General features: G+C 36.3%; 1 pseudogene across 1 annotated transcript in view; it reads right to left on the bottom strand.

Annotated features, from left to right (window-relative positions):
- Positions 1–11,729: 11,729 nt before the first annotated feature.
- Positions 11,730–20,181, bottom strand: part of LOC309660660 (TP53-regulated inhibitor of apoptosis 1 pseudogene) — a 28,504-nt pseudogene continuing 20,052 nt past the window's right edge. Inside the window, exon 1 of the transcript in view lies at positions 11,730–20,181. This exon is cut by the window's right edge and continues 20,052 nt beyond it. The product of the transcript in view is annotated as a TP53-regulated inhibitor of apoptosis 1 pseudogene (transcript).

Here is a 20,181-nt window from a genome sequence, read left to right as displayed (position 1 = left end):
GAAGAAGACTGGTCTTCCACATTCTTCTTCTTCTTTTTTTTTTTTCCCCCTTTTTTTTGGTAGTGTTTTAATCTGGTTTTGGTATTAGTGTAATGCTGACTTCATAAAATGAGTAGGCAAATATTTCCTCCTTTTTATGAAAAAATTTGTGTAGGACTTTTAAAAATAGTGAAGCCATGAGGACTAGGGTTTTACATGGATGAAACTTTCAAGTTACTATTTCAATTTCTCTAATAGATATAAGGCTATTCATACTTTCTCTTTCTTTTGTGTTGGTTTCAATAATTTGTATCATTCTAAAAAGTTGTACATGTCATCAGCTGATAGAACAAGGGAATATACTAACCAGTGAATATATAATATGTATAAATATTTCTATTTGTAAACAACTATATCTATAATTTAAGCTAAACTTGAGTTCATACTGATGTCTCCAAATATAATCCGTTAAAACATAGATAATGGAAAGTATATGAGGAACCCTGAACCAAGATGGTGGAGTAGAAGGACGTGCTCTCACTCCCTCTTGTGAGAACACCAGAATCACAACTAGCTGCTGGACAATCATCAACAGGAAGACACTGGAACTCACCAAAAAAATACCCCGTATCCAAAGACAAAGGAGAAGCCACAATGAGATGGTAGGAAGGGTGCAATCACAGTAAAATAAAATCCCATAACTGCTGGGTGGGTGACTCACAGACTGGAGAACACTTATACCACAGAAGTCCACCCACTGGAATAAAGGTTCTGAGCCCCACGTCAGGCTTCCCAACCTGGGGGTCTGGCAATGGGAGGAGGAATTCCTAGAGAATCAGACTTTGAAGGCTAGTGGGATTTGATTGCAGGACTCTGACAGGACTGGGGGAAACAGAGACTCTGCTCTTGGAGGACACACACAAAGTAGTGTGTGCATCGGGACCCAGGGGAAGGAGGAGTGACACCAGGGGAGACTGAACCAGACCTACCTGCTAGTGTTGGAGGGTCTCCTGTAGAGGTGGGAGGTGGCTGTGGCTCACCGTGGGGACAAGGACACTGGCAGCAGAAGTTCTGGGAAGTACTCCTTGGCATGAGCCCCCCCAGAGTCTGCCATTAGCCCCTATAAAGAGCCCAGGTAGCCTCCAGTGTTGGGTTGCCTCAGGCCAAACAACCAACAGGTTGGGAACCCAGCCCCACCCATCAGCAGTCAAGCGGATTAAAGTTTTACTGAGCTCTGCCCACCACAGCAACAGTCAGCTCTACCCACCACCAGTCCCTCCCATCAGGAAAATTGCACAAGCCTCTTAGATAGCCTCACCCACCAGAGGGCAGACAGCAGAAGCAAGAACTACAATCCTGCAGCCTGTGGAAGAAAAACCACATTCACAGAAAGATAGACAAGATGAAAAGTCAGAGGGCTATGTACCAGATGAAGGAACAAGATAAAACCCCAGAAAAACAACTAAATGAAGTGGAGATAGGCAACCTTCCAGAAAAAGAATTCAGAATAATGATAGTGAAGATGATCCAGGACCTCGGAAAAAGAATGGAGGCAAAGATTGAGAAGATGAAAAAAATGTTTAACAAAGACCTAGAAGAATTAAAGAACAAACAAACAAAGATGAACAATACAATAACTAAAATGAAAACTACACTAGAAGGAATCAATAGCAGAATAACTGAGGCAGAAGAACGGATAAGTGACCTGGAAGACAGAATGGTGGAATTCACTGTGGCAGAAGAGAGTAAAAAAAAAAGAATGAAAAGAAATTAAGACAGCCTAAGAGGCCTCTGGAACAACATTAAAGGCAACAACATTCGCATTATAGGGGTCCCAGAAAGAGAAGAGAGAGAGAAAGGACCGAGAAAATATTTGAAGAGATTATAGTTGAAAACTTCCCTAACGTGGGAAAGGAAATAGCCACCCAAGTCCAGGAAGTGCAGCGAGTTCCATACAGGATAAGCCCAAGGAGAAACATGCTGAGACACATAGTAATGAAATTGGCAAAAATTAAAGACAAAGAAAAATTATTGAAAGCAGCAAGGGAAAAACAACAAATAAGATGCAAGGGAACTCCCATGAGGTTAACAGCTGATTTCTCAGCAGAAACTCTACAAGCCAGAAGGGAGTGGCATGATATACTTAAAGTGATGAAAGGGAAGAACCTACAACCAAGATTACTCTACCTGGCAAGGATCTCATTCAGATTCGATGGAGAAATCAAAAGCTTTACAGACAAGCAAAAGCTAAAAGAATTCAGCACCACCAAACCAGCTCTACAACAAATGCTAAAGGAACTTCTCTAAGTGGGAAACACAAGAGAAGAAAAGGACCTACAAAAACAAACCCAAAACAATTAAGAAAATGGTCATAGGAACATACATATTGATAATTACCTTAAACGTGAATGGATTAAATGCTCCAACCAAAAGACACAGGTATGATGAATGGATACAAAAACACGACCCATATATATGCTGTCTACCAGAGTCCCACTTCAGAAACAGGGAGACATACAGACTGAAAGTGAGGGAAAGGAAAAAGATATTCCATGCAAGTGGAAATCAAAAGAAAGCTGGAGTAGCAGTACTCATATCAGAAAAAATAGACTTTAAAATAAAAAATGTTACAAGAGACAAGGAAGGACACTACATAATGATCAAGGGATCAATCCAAGAAGAAGATATAACAATTATAAATATATATGCACCCAACATAGGAGCACCTTACTACATAAGGCAACTGCTAACAGCTATAAAAGAGGAAATTGACAGTAACACAATAATAGTGGAGGACTTTAACACCTCACTTACACCAATGGACAGATCATCCAAAATGAAAATAAATAAGGAACCGGAAGCTTTAAATGACACAATAGACCAGATAGATTTAATTGATATTTATAGGACATTCCATCCAAAAACAGCAGATTACACTTTATTGACAAGTGCGCACGGAGCATTCTCCAGGATAGATCACATCTTGGGTCACAAATCAAGCCTTGGTAAATTTAAGAAAATTGAAATCATATCAAGCATCTTTTCTGACCACAATGTTATGACATTAGAAATTAATTACAGGGAAAAAAACATAAAAAACACAAACACATGGAGGTTAAACAGTATGTTACTAAATAACCAATGATCACTGAAGATATCAAAGAGGAAATCAAAAAATATGTAGAGACAAATGACAATGAAAACATGACGATCCAAAACCTATGGGATGCAGCAAACGCAGTTCTAAGAGGGAAGTTTATAGCTATACAAGCCTACCTCAAGAAACAAAAGTCTCAAATAAACAATCTAACCTTACACCTAAAGGAACTAGAGAAAGAAGAACAAACAAAACCTAAAGTTAGCAGAAGGAAAGAAATCAAAAAGATCAGAGCAGAAATAAATGAAATAGAAACAAATGAACAAACAAAAACAATAGCAAAGGTCAATAAAACAAGAAGCTGGTTATTTGAGAAGATAAACAAAATTGATAAACCATTAGTCAGACTCATCAAGAAAAAGAGGGAGAGGACTCAAATCAATAAAATTAGAAATGAAAAAGGAGAAGTTACAACAGACACCACAGAAATACAAAACATCCTAAAAGACTACTACAAGCAACTTTATGCCAATAAAATGGACAACCTGGAAGAAATGGACAAATTCTTAGAAAGGTACAACCTTCCAAGACTGAACCAGGAAGAAATAGAAAATATGAACAGACCAATCACAAGTAATGAAATTGAAGCTGTGATCAAAAATCTTCCAACAAACAAAAGTCCAGGACCAGATTGCTTCACAGGTGAATTCTATCAAACATTTAGAGAAGAGCTAATACCCATCCTTCTCAAACTGTTCCAAAAAATTGCAGAGGAAGGAACACTCCCAAACTCATTCTATGAGGCCACCATCACCCTGATACCAAAACCAGACAAATATACTACACACAAAAAAATTACAGACTGATATCACTCATGAATATAGATGCAAAAATCCTCAACAAAATACTATCAAACAGAATCCAACAGCACATTAAAAGGATGATACACCATGATCAAGTGGGATTTATCCCAGGGATGCAAAGATTCTTCAATATACACAAATCAATCAATGTGATACACTATATTGACAAATTGAAGAATAAAAACCATATGATCATCTCAATAGATGCAGAAGAAGCATTTGACAAAATTCAACACTGATTTATGATAAAAACTCTCCAGAAAATGGGCATAGAGGGAACCTACCTCAATATAATAAAGGCCATATACAACAAACCCACAGCAAACATCATTCTCAATGGTGAAAAACTGAAGGCATTTCCTCTAAGATCAGGAACGAGACAAGGATGTCCACTCTCACCACTATTATTCAACATAGTTTTGGAAGTCCTAGCCATGGCAATCAGAGAAGAAAAAGAAATAAAAGGAATACAAATTGGAAAAGAAGAAGTAAAACTGTCACTCCTTGCAGATGACATGATACTATACATGTAGAATATTAAGATGCCACCAGAAAACTCCTAGAGCTCATCAGTGAATTTGGTAAAGTTGCAGGATACAAAATTATGCACAGAAATCTCTTGTATTCCTATACGCTAGTGATGAAAAATCTGAAAGTGAAATTAAGGAAACACTTCCATTTACCATTGCAACAAAAAGAATAAAATACCTAGGAATAAACCTACCTAGGGACACAAAAGACCCTTATGCAGAAAACTATAAGACACTGATGAAAGAAATTAAAGATGATACCAAAAATGGAGAGATATACTATGTTCTTTGATTGGAAGAATCAATATTGTGAAAATGACTATACTACCCAAAGCAATCTACAGATTCAATGTAATCCCTATCAAATTACCCATGGCATTTTTTACAGAACTAGAACAAAAAATCTTAAAATTTGTATGGAGACACAAAAGACCCCGAATAGCCAAAGCAGTCTTGAGAGAAAAAAACGGAGCTGGTGGAATCAGACTCCCTGCTTCAGACTACACTACAAAGCTACAGTAATCAAGACAGTCTGGTACTGGCACAAAAACAGAAACATAGATCAATGGAACAAGATAGAAAGCCCAGAGATAAACCCACGCACCTATGGTCAACTAATCCATGGCAAAGGAGGCAAGGATATACAATGGAGAAAAGACAGTCTCTTCAATAAGTGGTGCTGGGAAAACTGGGCAGCTACATGTAAAATAATGAAATTAGAACACTCCCTAACACCATACAGAAAAATAAACTCAAAATGGATTTGAGACCAAATGAAAGACCAGCCACTATAAAACTCTTAGAGGAAAACATAGGAAGAACACTCTTTGACATAAATCACAGCAAGATCTTTTTTGGTCCACCTCCAAGAATAATGGAAATAAAAACAAAAATAAACAAATGGATCTTAATGAAACTTAAAAGCTTTTGCACAGCAAAGGAAACCATAAACAAGATGAAAAGACAACCCTCAGAATGGGAGAAAATATTTGCAAATGAATCAATGGACAAAGGATTAATCTCCAAAATATATAAACAGCTCATGCAGCTCAATATTAAAAAAGCAAGCAACCCAATCCAAAAATGGGCAGAAGACCTAAATAGACATTTCTCCAAAGAAGACATACAGATGGCCAAGAAGCACATGAAAAGCTGCTCAACATCACTAATTATTAGAGAAATGCAAATCAAAACTACAATGAGGTATCACCTCACACCAGTTAGAATGGGCATCATCAGAAAATCTACAAACAACAAATGCTGGAGAGGGTGTGGAGAAAAGGGAATCCTCTTGCACTGTTGGTGGGAATGTAAATTGATACAGTCACTATGGAGAACAGTATGGAAGTTACTTAAAAAACTAAAAATAGACCTACCATATGATCCAGCAATCCCACTACAGGGCATATACCCAGAGAAAACCATAATTCAAAAAGACACATGCACTCCAATGTTCATTGCAGCACTATTTACAATAGCCAGGTCATGGGAGCAACCTAAATGCCCATCGAGAGATGAATGGATAAAGAATAAGTGGTACATATATACAATGGAATATTACTCACCCATAAAAAAGAACGAAAGTGGGTCATTTGTTGAGACATGGATGGATCTAGAGACTGTCATACAGAGTGAAGTTAAGTCAGAAAGAGAAAAACAAATATCGTATATTAACGCATAGATGTGGAACCTAGGAAAATGGTAAAGATGAACCGGTTTGCAGGGCAGAAATTGAGACACAGATGTAGAGAACAAATGTATGGACACCAAGGGGGGAAAGCGGCAAGTGGGTGGGGGTGGTGGTGTGATGAAATGGGTGATTGGGATTGACATGTATACACTGACGTGTATAAAATTGATGACTAATAAGAACCTGCTGTGGGGCTTCCCTGGTGGCGCAGTGGTTGAGAATCTGCCTGCCAATGCAGGGGACACGGGTTTGAGCCCTGGTCTGGGAAGATCCCACGTGCCGCGGAGCAGTTGGGCCCGTGAGCCACAATTACTGAGCCTGCACGTCTGGAACCTGTGCTCTGCAACGAGAGGCCGCGATAGTGAGAGGCCCGCACACTGCGATGAAGAGTGGCCCTCGCTTGCCACAACTAGAGAAAGCCCTCGCACAGAAACGAAGACCCAACACAGCCATAAATAAATAAATAAAATTAAAAGTTTGTGTCACATTAAAAAAAAAATTTATTGAGAAAATAGCATATTTGCCTCAAAAATAACTAAAGATTTCCAGCAAAAAAAAAGAACCTGCTGTATAAAAAAATAAATAAAATTAAATTAAACAATTAAAGAAAAACACAAAAACGTTGATAACTCTAGTCTCCTTAACCTGCTTATCTGTAAACTCTCATGTCAACAGTGAGAAATCCAGCCCCTACCATCCACCATTCACTTACTTAATTGTTCAGTTCCAGTATACATATAGCAGTATAGGAATTAATACCCTTACTCACATTGGAAACATTATTAACTAGAGTACAATGCTTATGTGCAATTCCTTTGCTTTTAGTTTTACGCACTCAACTAATTTCCAAAGTTCATCCAACACCTTTTCCCCTAAGCCCTTCAGGGAGGTTACTTTATATATTTGTAATACAGTTAAGTTTCCTCATCACAGTCTGCCCTCCTTCCTGGGATCCTCTGACTTCCTAAGTGAGTTTTTTAAATTGACATACATTAAGGGTTATGTTATGTACTGTAAAGTTCTATGGGTTTTGATGAACACATGATGTTATGTATCTACACAGTATCATGCAGGATAGTTTCACTGACCTAAAAATCACCATGTGTAAACTATTCAACCATCTCCTCCTCTCCCCAAGCCCCTGACAACCACTGACATTTTAATTCTTTCTATAGTTTTGCCTTTTTCAGAATATCATATAATTGGAATGATACACTATGTAGTCTTTTCAGATTGTCTTCTTTCACATAGCAACCAACATTTAAGGTTCTTAGATGTGTTTTCATGACTCAATAGGCTACTTATTTTTATCATTGCATAGTATCAATTGCATGGATGTATCACAATTGTTTATCCCCTCACCTACTGAAGAACATCTTGGCTGCTTCCAGGATGGGTGAAAATGAATAAAGCTGCTATAAATATTTCTGTGCAGATTTTGGAGTAGGTATAACTCTTCATATCAAATGAGTATTAACCTAGGAGTGCAATTGCTGGATCATGTTATAAGAATAAGTTTAGCCTTGTAAGAACCTAACAAACTGTCTTCCAACCTTTAAATACTATTTTGCATTTCCACCAGCACTAAATGAAAGTCCCTATTTCTTTGCATTTGCAGCAGTGATCAGTATTGTCAGGTTTTGTTTTCAATTTTTAAATTTTCAGCCATTCTAGTAGATGCATAGTAGTATCTCATTGTTTTAATTTGAAAGTCTCTAATGACAAATTATGTTGAGCATCTTTTCATGATTATTTCCCATTTATATATCTTCTTTGAGGAGGTGTCTGTTCAGATCCTTTGCTCATTTCTATTGGCTTGTTTGTTTTCTTATTGTTGATTTTTAAGAGATCTCTGTACATTTGGATATAAGCCCTTTATCAGTTATGTGTTGTACAAGAATTTTATCCAAATCTGTGGCTTGTATTTCATTCTCTTAATGTCATCTTCAAAAGAGAAGCTTTTAATTTTAATAAAGCCCAATTGATTTTTTTATTGAAGTATAGTTGCTTTACAATATTGTGTTAGTTTATACTGCACTGCAAAGTGAATCAGCTATACTTATATGTATATCCCCCATTTTTTGGATTTCCTTCTCATTTAGGTCACCACAGAGCACTGAGTAGAGTTCCCTGTGCTATACAGCAGGTTCTCATTAGTTGCGTGTTTTATACGTAGTATCAATAGTGTATATATATCAACCCCAACGTGACCCAGCAATTCGGCATATACCCAGAGAAAACCATAATTCAAAAAGACACATGCACCCCCCCATGTTCATTGAAGTACTATTTACAATAGCCAGGACATGGAAGCAACCTAAATGTCCAACAACAGAGGAATGGATAAAGAAGGTGTGGTACATATATACAATGGAATATTACTCAGCCATAACAAGGAATGAAATTGGGTCATTTGTAGAGACATGGATGGATTTAGAGACTGTCATACAGAGTGAAGTAAGTCAGAAAGAGAAAAACAAATATCGTATATTAATGCATATATGTGGAATCTGAAAAAATTGGTATAGTTGATCTTATTTACAAACAGAAATAGAGACAAAGACATAGAGAACAAATGTATGGATACCAAGGGGGATGGGGGGTGGTGGGATGAATTGGGAGATTGGGATTGACCAATTGATGATTTTTAAAATTTTATTTCATGGATTGTACATGTGGTATTGTATCTAAAAATCCGTCACATGGATTTTCTCCTGTTCTTTTTCTAAATGTTTTATAGTTTTGCATTTTACATTTTGGTCTATGATTCATTTTGACTTAATTTTTGTGAAAGGTGTAAGTTCTATCTAGGTTAATTTTTATTTTCCTTACTTTTTTTTTTTTTGCATATGGACATCCAGTTCCATTTATTGAAAAGCTATCCTTTCACTATGGAATTGGCTTTGTACATTTGTCAGTTGATTATATTTGTATGGGTCTATTTCTGGCCTCTATTCTCTTCTATTGATCTTAGTCCTCCTACTCTGTTCTTCTTCCTTGTTCTGAAGTCTGCTTTGTCTGAAATTAATAAAATTACTCTAGCTTTCTTTTGATTATAGTTAGCATGGTATATCTTTACTTAATAACCTATTTGAGTCTTTATATTTAAAATGAGTTTCTTGTAAAAACAATGTACTCTTGCGTTCTCTTTGTTTTTATTCACTCTGACATTTTATTCTCTTCAATGTGTTTAGACCATTCGCATTTGAAGTGATTATTGACATAGTTGGATTGATCTTTGTTTCTTTTTTCCCTCTTTTCTGACTTAGTTTAATTAAAACTTTTCCTGGTTAATTATTTTATATGATGGCATTTATCTCCTCTCGTAGTACATCTATTATACTTATTCTAAATTATTTAATGATCACCCTATTGTTTGCAATATCCATTTCAAGTTAATCAAAGTCCACTGTCTAAACAACACTATACCACTTACATATAAAGCAGATATTTTATAACAGAAGATTCTTAGTTCCTCCCTTCTATTTCTGATGGCATTGCTGTCATCCATTTCACTTATCTATATGCTATAACTACCCCATACATTGTTTTTCTTATATGTTCACCAAATGGTTATCTTTTAGATCAATTAAGAAAAAGAAAAATGCTTTATTTTGCCTTCGTTTGTTCTTTCTGTGATGTTTCTCCTTTTACAAATGTTTGAGAACTTTTACTTCTGAAGCCATCTGTGCCTGGCAAGTTTTTTTTGTGAGATGTTTTAAAATTACAAACTCTTTTTTAAAAATCAGATATTGGACTATTTAGATTTTCTCTTTCTTTTTGTGTCTGTTTTGGTAAATTATGATCTCATGAGTTTGTTCATTTTATTTAATTTGCAAATTTATTGGTCAGAATTTTTTCTTAACACTCTCTTATTATCTAATATCTGTATCAATAATGATGTCTCATTTTTCTCCCTAATTCTGGTCATTTGTCCTTTTTTGTTTTCTTGATCAATCTTGCTATAATTTTTATCATTTCATTAATTTTTTTCAGCTTTTTAATATTCTCTATTGTACTTTTGGGTTTTATTTGTTAATTTGTACTCTGAACTTATCTTCTTTCTGTTCTCTTTCTGTTTACTTTAATGTTATTTTCACAGGTTTACTTTAATGTTATATTCAATAATGTTATTTTCATATTATGATTTAAGTTTTCATTTGTATATTATACAAATGAAGATAATATACAACTTTTCTTTTCTAGTATCAATACATGCCTGTAGAGTCAAAAGTTTTTCTTTTACCTCAGTTTTAGCTGAATAATACAAGTTTTCATATGCCACATTTTTCTGTATGCCATTGAAAATATTTTGTAATTTACATTGTAATTTATTCATTGACCCATGGATTATTTTAGAATTATATTGGTTAATATGCAAACATTTGAGATTTTTACAGTATTTTTGTAAGTATGCTATATTATATTTTTCTAGTAAACATACTCTATTATTTTAATACTTTGAAACATTAAGATCAAGTTTGTTAATCATATAGTTCAAATGTTCTCTGTGTGTACTGACTTTTGTCTGCTTTTCCTGTCAGTTATTTAGAGAAAGTTTTAAATCTCTCACCTTGACTGTAGTTATATCACATTTTACTCTATATATTGAGACTGTGTTATTAGGCACAGGCAGAATTATAATTGTTACAATTTTTATTTCTTATTATTTCTAATAATGCTTTTTGCCTTAATGCCTACTTTGACTGAGGTTAATAGAATAACACTTGGTAAATTTTGGTTAATATTTGATAATATCTTTTTCAACTCCTTTATTTTTAACTTCTCTACAGATTTATGTTTATGGTGTGACCCATAAATTGAATGTGCATTTTTATTTTTATCAAATCTGAAATATGTAGTCTGTTTACAGATAATTTATCACTGATATTTTTAAGTTTAAACATATCTTTCTATTTGTTTTTTGTTTGCCCAATCTGTTCCTCTTTTTTCCTCTTTTGTCGTCTTCTTTTTATTAATCATTTTAAAAATTATTATTCCATTTTCCCGCCTATTAGCTTATTAGTTATAAATTATTTTTCTCTTCTTTTAAGGGTTACAGCATAAATCCTGGAATTATTAGCACCTACTCTATACTAGCACTTTGTCCATCTCTCAGAAAAATGTGAGGAATTAGGGACAATTAAATTCTATTTTCCCCATTCAGCCCTTTTTGTTATTATTGTCGAGTGTTTTAATTATACATATATTTTAAACCCCACATTATATTACCAGTATTGCTAATATCATCAATATTCATTTCTATTTACCTACTTTCCAGTGATTACTTTTTCCTATTTACATTTCTGTAAGATAATTTCCTTCTTGCATTTCTGTTTAGGATCATTTTCCTTCTACTCAAAGGATACCTTTTAGTATATCATTTAGTTCCTGTCTGATGCCAGTGAATCTTCTCACTATTTATATGAAAATGTCTCTATTTTATGCTTACTTTTGAAAGATATTTTCCCTTGGTATATAATTTTAGATTGTAAGCTTTATTCTTCATTGTTTTTCAGTATCATTTTCTTTTCTTATGGCTTTCATAATTTCCCTTCCTTATTTATTTATTTTTTTTTTTTGCATATAGTGCTGGCTTTATTTGTTTCTGGAATTAAAACCTTCCTGAAGCCATAACAATTAGGAGAAACAATAGCAATACTTACAAAATCACCCTTAAAGAGCAGTAAGATTTCCTCTTCAAAATTTAAAGCCTTTGAAATAGCTGAGATAGTTGGAATCATTTTATGGGCAGGATAAAGTCAAAATATCATGAGGAACAATCAGAAAAAATTATTCCCTCAGTAGCAATTACAATAAAATTTGTTTTATTCTCAAAGCTCAACCAGACAGTTTTGTGCTAAGATTCAAAACGGTGCAAGGTTTTGACCAGCTTGTGGCCAGGCTTATTTCAGGACAGATATAATTAACTCCAGCTTGCTGCCTGGCCTCCCTCAGCTGGGTTCCAAATAACTTTCATATCATGGACCTTAACCTGTCAAAATATAAATGCAAAATGTATTGCAATGACAGTAAGGACTGGTCATGTTAAATATGAAGTTATTAATTTGAATAGAATCTAGGCCTTCTGTAAATCAAGTTTCATACTATATGGACGCAGAAAAAATTGAACCACATTACTCAAGATATGCAATTGTGGAGACTACATGACATTCTAAAGTGTGTAAGGGTCCACCTGACCCTGACATTTTTGGGGTGCCATTATATAAACAATTTAAGAAGATATTTTTGTAGCTTACTGTAGAAATTTTAGAAATCAGTGAGGTTTCCATTTGTTATACCATACTACCTAGCTTAGATAAATCTTCATTTTAAAATTATAAAACATATAAAACTCCCCCCAGTGTATATATGGGATGTATGGGGTTACAGGGCGATAGTTGTTACATAAAGTGCACTGAGTTCCAGGGGCATATAATGGAAACTAAATGTTACAATTTTTTTCAGTCTTCATGACTGCAGGCAGGGTGGGTAAACAAGGCAAATGAAGCAAACTCTTCCTACCCACCCCCCCTTAACCAGATGCAGCATTTTGGCACTTCTATGATATACAGGTTGACTTATTTCATTGACTTAAGTTGAAAGCTAGCAACAGCAAATCTTTTTAATTTAGGATCTTCTTCCATACCACTCCAAGGATCTTAACTCCTAAACTACACCATGAGTTCTGAAATGGTGTTCACTGCAGTGTTCTTGAAGCTTTCACATCTTAATATGAGATCTGACACCTCTAGTTAAGGTAGGGAACGGTTAAAAGCTGTCTTCCTCTTAGCTAACCCAGTCCACCAGCAATCTTAACAGTTAAGTTACATATAAAAATGAAACTGTGCTCTCAAGCACTGATTGAAACTGTTGTGCTGGGAACCCTTTCCAGAGCATTAGCTCCCTGAGAGAAAACAGAGATCCTAACCAGTTGCTTCCATGAATAATAACCCCAGTACGGTGTACATAATGTCCTTCAAAGCATAACTCAGGCAACCGTGGTCATCCTGACAAGCTTATCAGCATTTACACACAAGATATATTTAAAATTGATCCTAGACCAACTATTGCAACCATAATCCCAAATAATCCCATTATTTAGCACACTAAGTTCCTGCTGAGATGCCAAAGCCAGAAATCTCAAAGCAAAGAGTGATGGTTCATCATCTTTTACAAGTGAGACAAAAATATCAAGGAGGAAAGGTAAACCCCCACCCCCCACCTGCTCAAATGCATCAAATCAATGTTATCTTCACAGCTTTAATTGACACGATCCAGAGTTCTCAATTTCCTGATTTGAGGAGTCCATTTTCAAGGTGACTGTCAAGGTCAAGAAGAGCTTTCAGGCTTTTCTTTGCCATGGCCCATGAACTCCAGTCCTTCAGTAGGAATCTCCTTCTCCTTTATTGCTTTCTGAACACACTGCTGGTAGTGCTTCAAGAGGTAGGTGCCTGGGTCCCCAGAGCCATCCCTCTTGAGGAACCTGTGCAAACAAGTGATTGAAGAACTAGTCGTACTCATGCTTCATGTTGGTGCAAGCCTCCCCTACGCTGTTCATGGCATCTGCGTCTACGGCGCTGGCGGCGGCTCTCAGATGTCCCATAATTTCCTTTGAAGAGTTATCTTATCGTCTTCTACTTCCTTGAAAGAAACGTGTCTGTTTTTCTGGATGCTTTTAAAATTTTCTTTCTGCTTTTGTTTTCTTTTTAGTATTTTTTCCCTGATGTGTCTAAGGGTGGTTTTATATAGAAGTTTTTGAATCTGCGGATTAATTCTTTTTGTCAGTTTGGAAAAATACTTTTTTTTTTTTTCTTTTCTGTGTGTTTTTTCACCTGTTGGGCTATTTTTTCTTTGTTTGTTTTTGTCTTCACCATTTTATCTTATTCTTGGCCTAACTGGTAATTTTTGATTGAATGCTTGGCCTTGTATATAAAAATTATTGCATCTCTGTATTTTTTTCTTCCTCTAAAGGGTATTTTATTTTCTTTTAGCCCACAGAAAAAAGGTTGATCATCTCAATTCTATAAAGGATTGTGATCATTTAAGACTCAGTTTCAGTCTTTGTGAGAACTGGTCCAGTTTCAGTTTCCACTTACTCCTATCCAATTCATATGAGTAATCTTGTTCTTTAGCTCTCTTTTTTCATCAGCTGCCAGGAAGTTAATGTTACTTTTAATGCTCCACTACAATAATTCTATTGACCTTGCTTTATATTTTCATTTCTTGTTCCCATAAAAATATTTCTTTTATTTGTAACTTAATTGTCTTATTGTATCTATATCTATTATTGCAAAGATTCTCAAATACTTTTTATAATCCATTCACTCATGATTTATTATCACCTGTCTACACTGCTTAGGGCACAAATTGGGCTCTAAGTAGGCCTATGTGTATGAATTCCACATTTACTGACTTAAAGGGGCTTGCAATCTAATAACAGGAAAATAACAGACAACCAGATGATTGGTATAGTAGAGAGTAGAAATAGTATGCAAAGGTGTATAAGCCACGTACTGCAGGAATGCAGACAGAAGAATAATATAGTTTTCCCAAAATGATGAGGGAGAACATGAGGGTGACATTTGAGTGACACTTGACACTTGAAGGGTCACTTCAAGAGTGAGGGTGACACTTGAAGAGGGACTAGGATTAACAGGAGAGGGTCATTACTTCAGGCTAAGTAATAAATAAAAATGTAAGAAGAGAAAAATGGGATAAAGGATGGGATGAATAACATGAGGGATATTGCTATGGGAGTGAGCCACGGATGGGTAAGACTGATTCAAAAACTATTTTCTGAGATTCTTAAGCCAGAGATTCTGTTGCTAGAACTAGGACCAGTTGTTATTCTTTGGTGATCTTAAGATTTCTTCTGGTTCTTAATTATCTCCCAAGAGATGTGTTTACCAAGTAAAAAACAAGAAAGAGTTGCTGCCTCCAGGGCTAAGAGTAACCAAGGAAAGAGAAACACACCTGCCTTTTTGGTCACCCATACTAATATTTTGTTTTCTCTGGTCTTGAATGGTAAGCTAAAGACTTGGGTTGGAACGGAATGCAGGCGCTCTAGGGTGATGACTCAGGCTGACTGTTAGACTTGCAAAACTGAATGTGGGTGGTTTTGTTGTGTAATCTTTTGCCTTAATCTTTCTGCTTTTGATGAAGTGCTTTGACTGTCTCTTTATGTGTATGCCTGTAAGAAGTAGGACATGAATGGAGTTTCTTAATGGAACCTCATCAAATTTAAAGTCATGACGGAAAAATTGGTTTGCCTTAGGTTAAAAAAGTCCTCTTTAGTTATAGAAGAAAATTTTTTAAAAAAGAGAGAAAGGAAGGAAGGAAAGAAAGAAAGAAAGAGAGAAAGAGAGAGAAAGAAAGAGAAATACTCATCATTAAATCCAGGCTAAGCAGTCGGTATTATTTTATTTTGGGAATTTAAAGTCCATAAAATAAAAAAATTTGATCAAATTTGGCTCCCATTTCAAGTGAATATCAGATCTGGAACTTAACTTACAGAATTAGTGTTCACATGTAGTGTTGGAGAGGAAATTTTATATAAAGTGTCAAAAATTTAATTATATAGTAATTAAATAGCATATTGAATATTTTGTTTGTCATTTTGAAAAGCAAGAAAAGCTAAATATTTCCCAAGCAGAATGCCATCACCTCAACTGCTTCTCAATATTTCAGTCAACATTCTTTCAACAAACATTTACTGAGCATCTACTATATGTCAGTTTCTCCACTAGCCTCCAGAGATAGTGATGAACAAAATGCAGACACAATTCTTGATCATTCAGAGATTAGAGTCTAGTGAGGATCATCCAACAGTTATCAAATAATCACACATATGAAAGAATAATTACAAACATGAGAAAAATGCCCTGAAAAAAAGAAGCAAAATTCTATGAGAGCCAATCATAAAGGGATTGTAAATGAATACCTGTGCTCTTGGTGGGCTTTAGGAGTAGGTGACATACCGGGAACTAGTAGCATGAGCTGTTTGGTGCCATGGACAGAACAAGAGTCAGAGTCAGATTCTTGTTCTTAAGACAGTTAGGGCTTTTCCATCATGTCCTGCATGGCCAGAGGTTCCTAAGTGGTTCCTGAAATTAGGTTTGTCTTTCTCCTACCTGGGCTAGCAATTCCACTAGCCCTTTGATTTCCTCCAGTCCATTTCCACAGTGCTGTCAGAAATTTCTAAAACTCAGCTTCTAAAGTGCCTCACTCTTCTCAGCAACTTCTGAAGTTTCTCCTTTACGTGGTTGCAATTCTCTGCTCCATGTTCATATAAAATTCAAAGTCCTAGCAGACAGGGCTCTCCATGATCTTCCCAGTCCTCAACCAGCCTTGCCTGATTTGTCTTTCATCACTCTCCTCCACACCCCTTGCACCCCAAGGTCCAGCCTCAGTTAATATTTTGTAACAGAGTCATTCACTTTCCTGAAATAAGTATGTGCAATTTCTTTTTTTCTGGGAAGTATTCCCTCCCTTTTCTGCCTGGGAAGTCCCCACTAATTCTATAGTATTCAGGTCAAATGTGACTTCTTCACTGAAGCTCTCTCCTATCCCCTAAGGCGGAGTTAGTTATTTCCTTCTTGGCGCTTCCTCAACACTTTGTACTAGTTACGCCTCTCATCACATCGTACTCTATTGGTCTTTGTGTTATTTCATAAATTCGATTGTGAACTTTCTGAGGGTGATGGCTAAGTCTAAAGCACTTCTGTAATCATACTTTGGCTCCTTCTAGGTGGGTGCCTACTATCGTGTTTTGCATACATTAATATATGATTGTGGAAGGAGAGAAAAGGTCTAGGGGTCTTGGCTGTCTGTTGCCTTTTTTTTCTTTAAACTAAATGATGGCTCTTGGTGTATTCCTAAAGCCTACTGGTATGAATGAAATCAAGAGCTCAGGTGGTTTTTAAAAGCAAAACTTTGAGGAGCAAATTAGAGAGCCCCTAGCCTTTATGGCAACTGTGTAAATTATAAAATGTTGTCCTTTACCCAAGACCCTTTACTTCTTTCTGTTGGGAAATTGTCATCATATGCTGGTTTTGTTACAACAGAACACTTTTTTTCCCCAGCTCGCTACAGTTGTTGTCACAAATATACAAGTATATGATATCTAGAGTAAAGGTCACAACTTTGGAAGTTGTGCCCACGTTCACTGCATAACTACATGCAGTGGGCTTTGGGAAAGATGAAATTCTGTTTATTCCAAACAATATCAAATTCCTGTTTTAAGAAAACAAAGAAAATTATAGTTGATCTTCAAATGGACACTATGATCATTGCCATTATCATGATATCTAGTATATGTAGTCAGTTGGGTGAAGCTTAGGGAAGACAAGAGACCATAAGGTGGAATTGATTTCTTCTTTATCTGAACATCAAGAACACATTATCTCTTCCTTGGGTACAGTTTATCCCCATCTACTTTGAATTTTTTCATTTGTTTATCCATTCTATTTTTTTCAAGCAGAATCTTCTGGGTCTGGTTATTACTGGACCTAATTTTAGACCAAAGAGTTATCTTTGGCTTTGGTTTCATGTACAATAAGACCAATGGAGATGGGTAAGAGGAAAGAGTCTAAATTGTCTCCCAAGTTGATGAATCAGGTGGAAAAGAAGAAGTTTATGCTAGTTACTAAAATAATTATGATAGGATATTATTTTATACCCATGATCATTATTTTTCCTGGCAATTTATCTATATGTCCACACAACTGCCTAATCAAAACAAAAGTTGTTCTAGCCTTATTGCCTTAAGATAGAGAAGTTTCAAGGCAGAATTAGAAAGTGATTTGCTAATGTTTTCCAGGATTTTGGTTATACATCTCTAAAGGTAACTTAGAGAATTGGGGAAGAGACAAAATATTGGAAAGAAGATGTGACTTGGCTTCCTCCAGACCAAAGATTTCCTCACTAAGAGAGGAAGAGTGTATTCTCATCCAGGGCCTTTGCTCTTACTATGGCCTCTTCCCAGAACATTACTTCTCAGATCTTTTCATGGTTCACTCTTTCAACTCATTCAAATCTCTGTTCAATTGTTCTTCCCTGAGAGGCTTTCCTTGACCATCATATCTAATGATGAGAAGATAGGCGCTGGTGGACACTGCAGAGAAGAGCTGTGTTTCCTGCTGTAAGAACGGGTCCCTGAGAAAGTAGCAAGACTTCAGAATGGACATTACATGTGAGTCTAGGCAGGTGGAGCCCTGAATAGCATCAGAGAAATTACCATGCTTCTGAAACTAGCAAGGAGAGAGCTCAGGCCTGGGATGGGCATTGGCATAGGAGAAAGCAACCTTTCAGAAATGACACCACATCTAAGGACCAAATAGGGTCATGTCATGTAATTCTTAGTGGATATCTGGGGGGACAGATGACTGGATATACTTGAGGTTCCCCAAACACAACTTAAACTAAACATCAGGCAAAGAAAGGAAAAAACCTGAATAGACTGAGACTTCTTCCATAATGCAAAAGGGGAGCTTGGAATAGAGATTAAGTTAAGGTTTCATAAAAATAAAGATAGATCAATTTCTTGCACAATTCAGTAAAAACAAAAACAAGTACAAAAGTAGGTGTGCTGGGGGTAGACAGACATGTGAACTCAGCAGGATTTAACAATGATGAGTCTGATGGGAAAGTCAAGTGTAATAGGCAGAGTGCCTGGAGTACAGAGACGTGTGAGATGTGATCCCAACCTTGAATAAGTTCACAGATGGCCTGTAGAGATAAATGTGTTCTTCAAAAGATCAGTAATAATCCAAGGGATCATATGCAAAGTTTAACTACTGTAGAAGTAGTTCAGAATGAAGGAATGATCAGTGAAGGATTGTCAGGGAAGACTCTCACAGAGGTGGGACTAAAACTTGGCCTTGAGAGAAGCTTTATACTTAGACAAATAAAAGAAATAAACAATGATGAGGCAGTAAAACTGTGCATGTTGTCTTTGAGAGACAGTGGAGAAGAATTGTATTATGGCAGGTGATTCCTTGTGTAAGAACATGGTTAGCTGAGGCACGTTGGAGAGGTCTGCCCGGTTCAGGAAGAGAAAGAGTGGAACACTCAGCTAAGGACTGAACTTCAATCTGTAGTCAGTGAGGAGTCATCAGAGGTATGTGAATGGAAGAACGTCCTGTGAAACGGAATATGTCAAAAAATTAATTTCTAACGGTGTATAATTTTGCTTCTAGCAAGTCAGGCAGGCTTGTTCCATAAGATCAACCTAAAGGAGTTATTTTGATGTGAGAGACTATACTCTAAAAAGGCAGAAAAGCCAAAGATACAAACTGGAAACAAGCAAAATAGGAGGAACTAAAGGTTAAATATACTCTGATGGTGCATCGGCAGCCATATCTTTATATTAGAGATTACTTATGGAGAATTTCTTTGTAAATGTTGGACAGCATTACTATTATTTTCCAAAAGACAACATAGGGACATGAATAAATGGGTAGCTCGTGCTTGCTATTAGAGATTAGTTTGCCCATTGAGCTTGGGGATTGTGTGAGATCCAAGGTTGTTGCTATGAAGTGATTTGCATAGATGCTCTTGTGCCCTTCAGGGGCATATGGGGAAAAGAGTAGTCTTTTAAAAACATAATTCAGGTTTGTAACCGTCTATGTCACTGTGACCCTGTGATTTCCTATCACAGTCAGATTAAATGAAAGTCACCCTCTTTACCATGGGTTACTTGGCTCTACGTGATCTGGTCTGGTCCTTGCCACTGTCTCTGGCTTTATTTCCTAGTACTCTTGGCCTGCTTCATTCTACTGTGGCCACATTGGATTCTTCTTATTTCTTTAACATGCTAAGTATATTCTCCTCCTGTGCTCTTACTATGCTCTCTTCCCAGAACACTGCTCCTTGGCTCTTTCCGTGGCTCACCCCTTCAACACATTCAGGTCTCTGCTCAGCTGTTCTTCCCAGAGGGTGTTCCTTGACCATCACATGTAGTGATCATCTCCATCTCCCACTCCACTACTCTTCTTTACTTTGTGCCCTGCTTCAGTTTTC

The sequence above is a fragment of the Balaenoptera physalus genome (assembly GCF_965194825.1).
Source record: "Balaenoptera physalus genome assembly, chromosome: 4".
Classification (NCBI taxonomy): Eukaryota; Metazoa; Chordata; class Mammalia; order Artiodactyla; family Balaenopteridae; genus Balaenoptera; species Balaenoptera physalus.
This window is presented reverse-complemented; position numbering and strand designations above follow the sequence as displayed.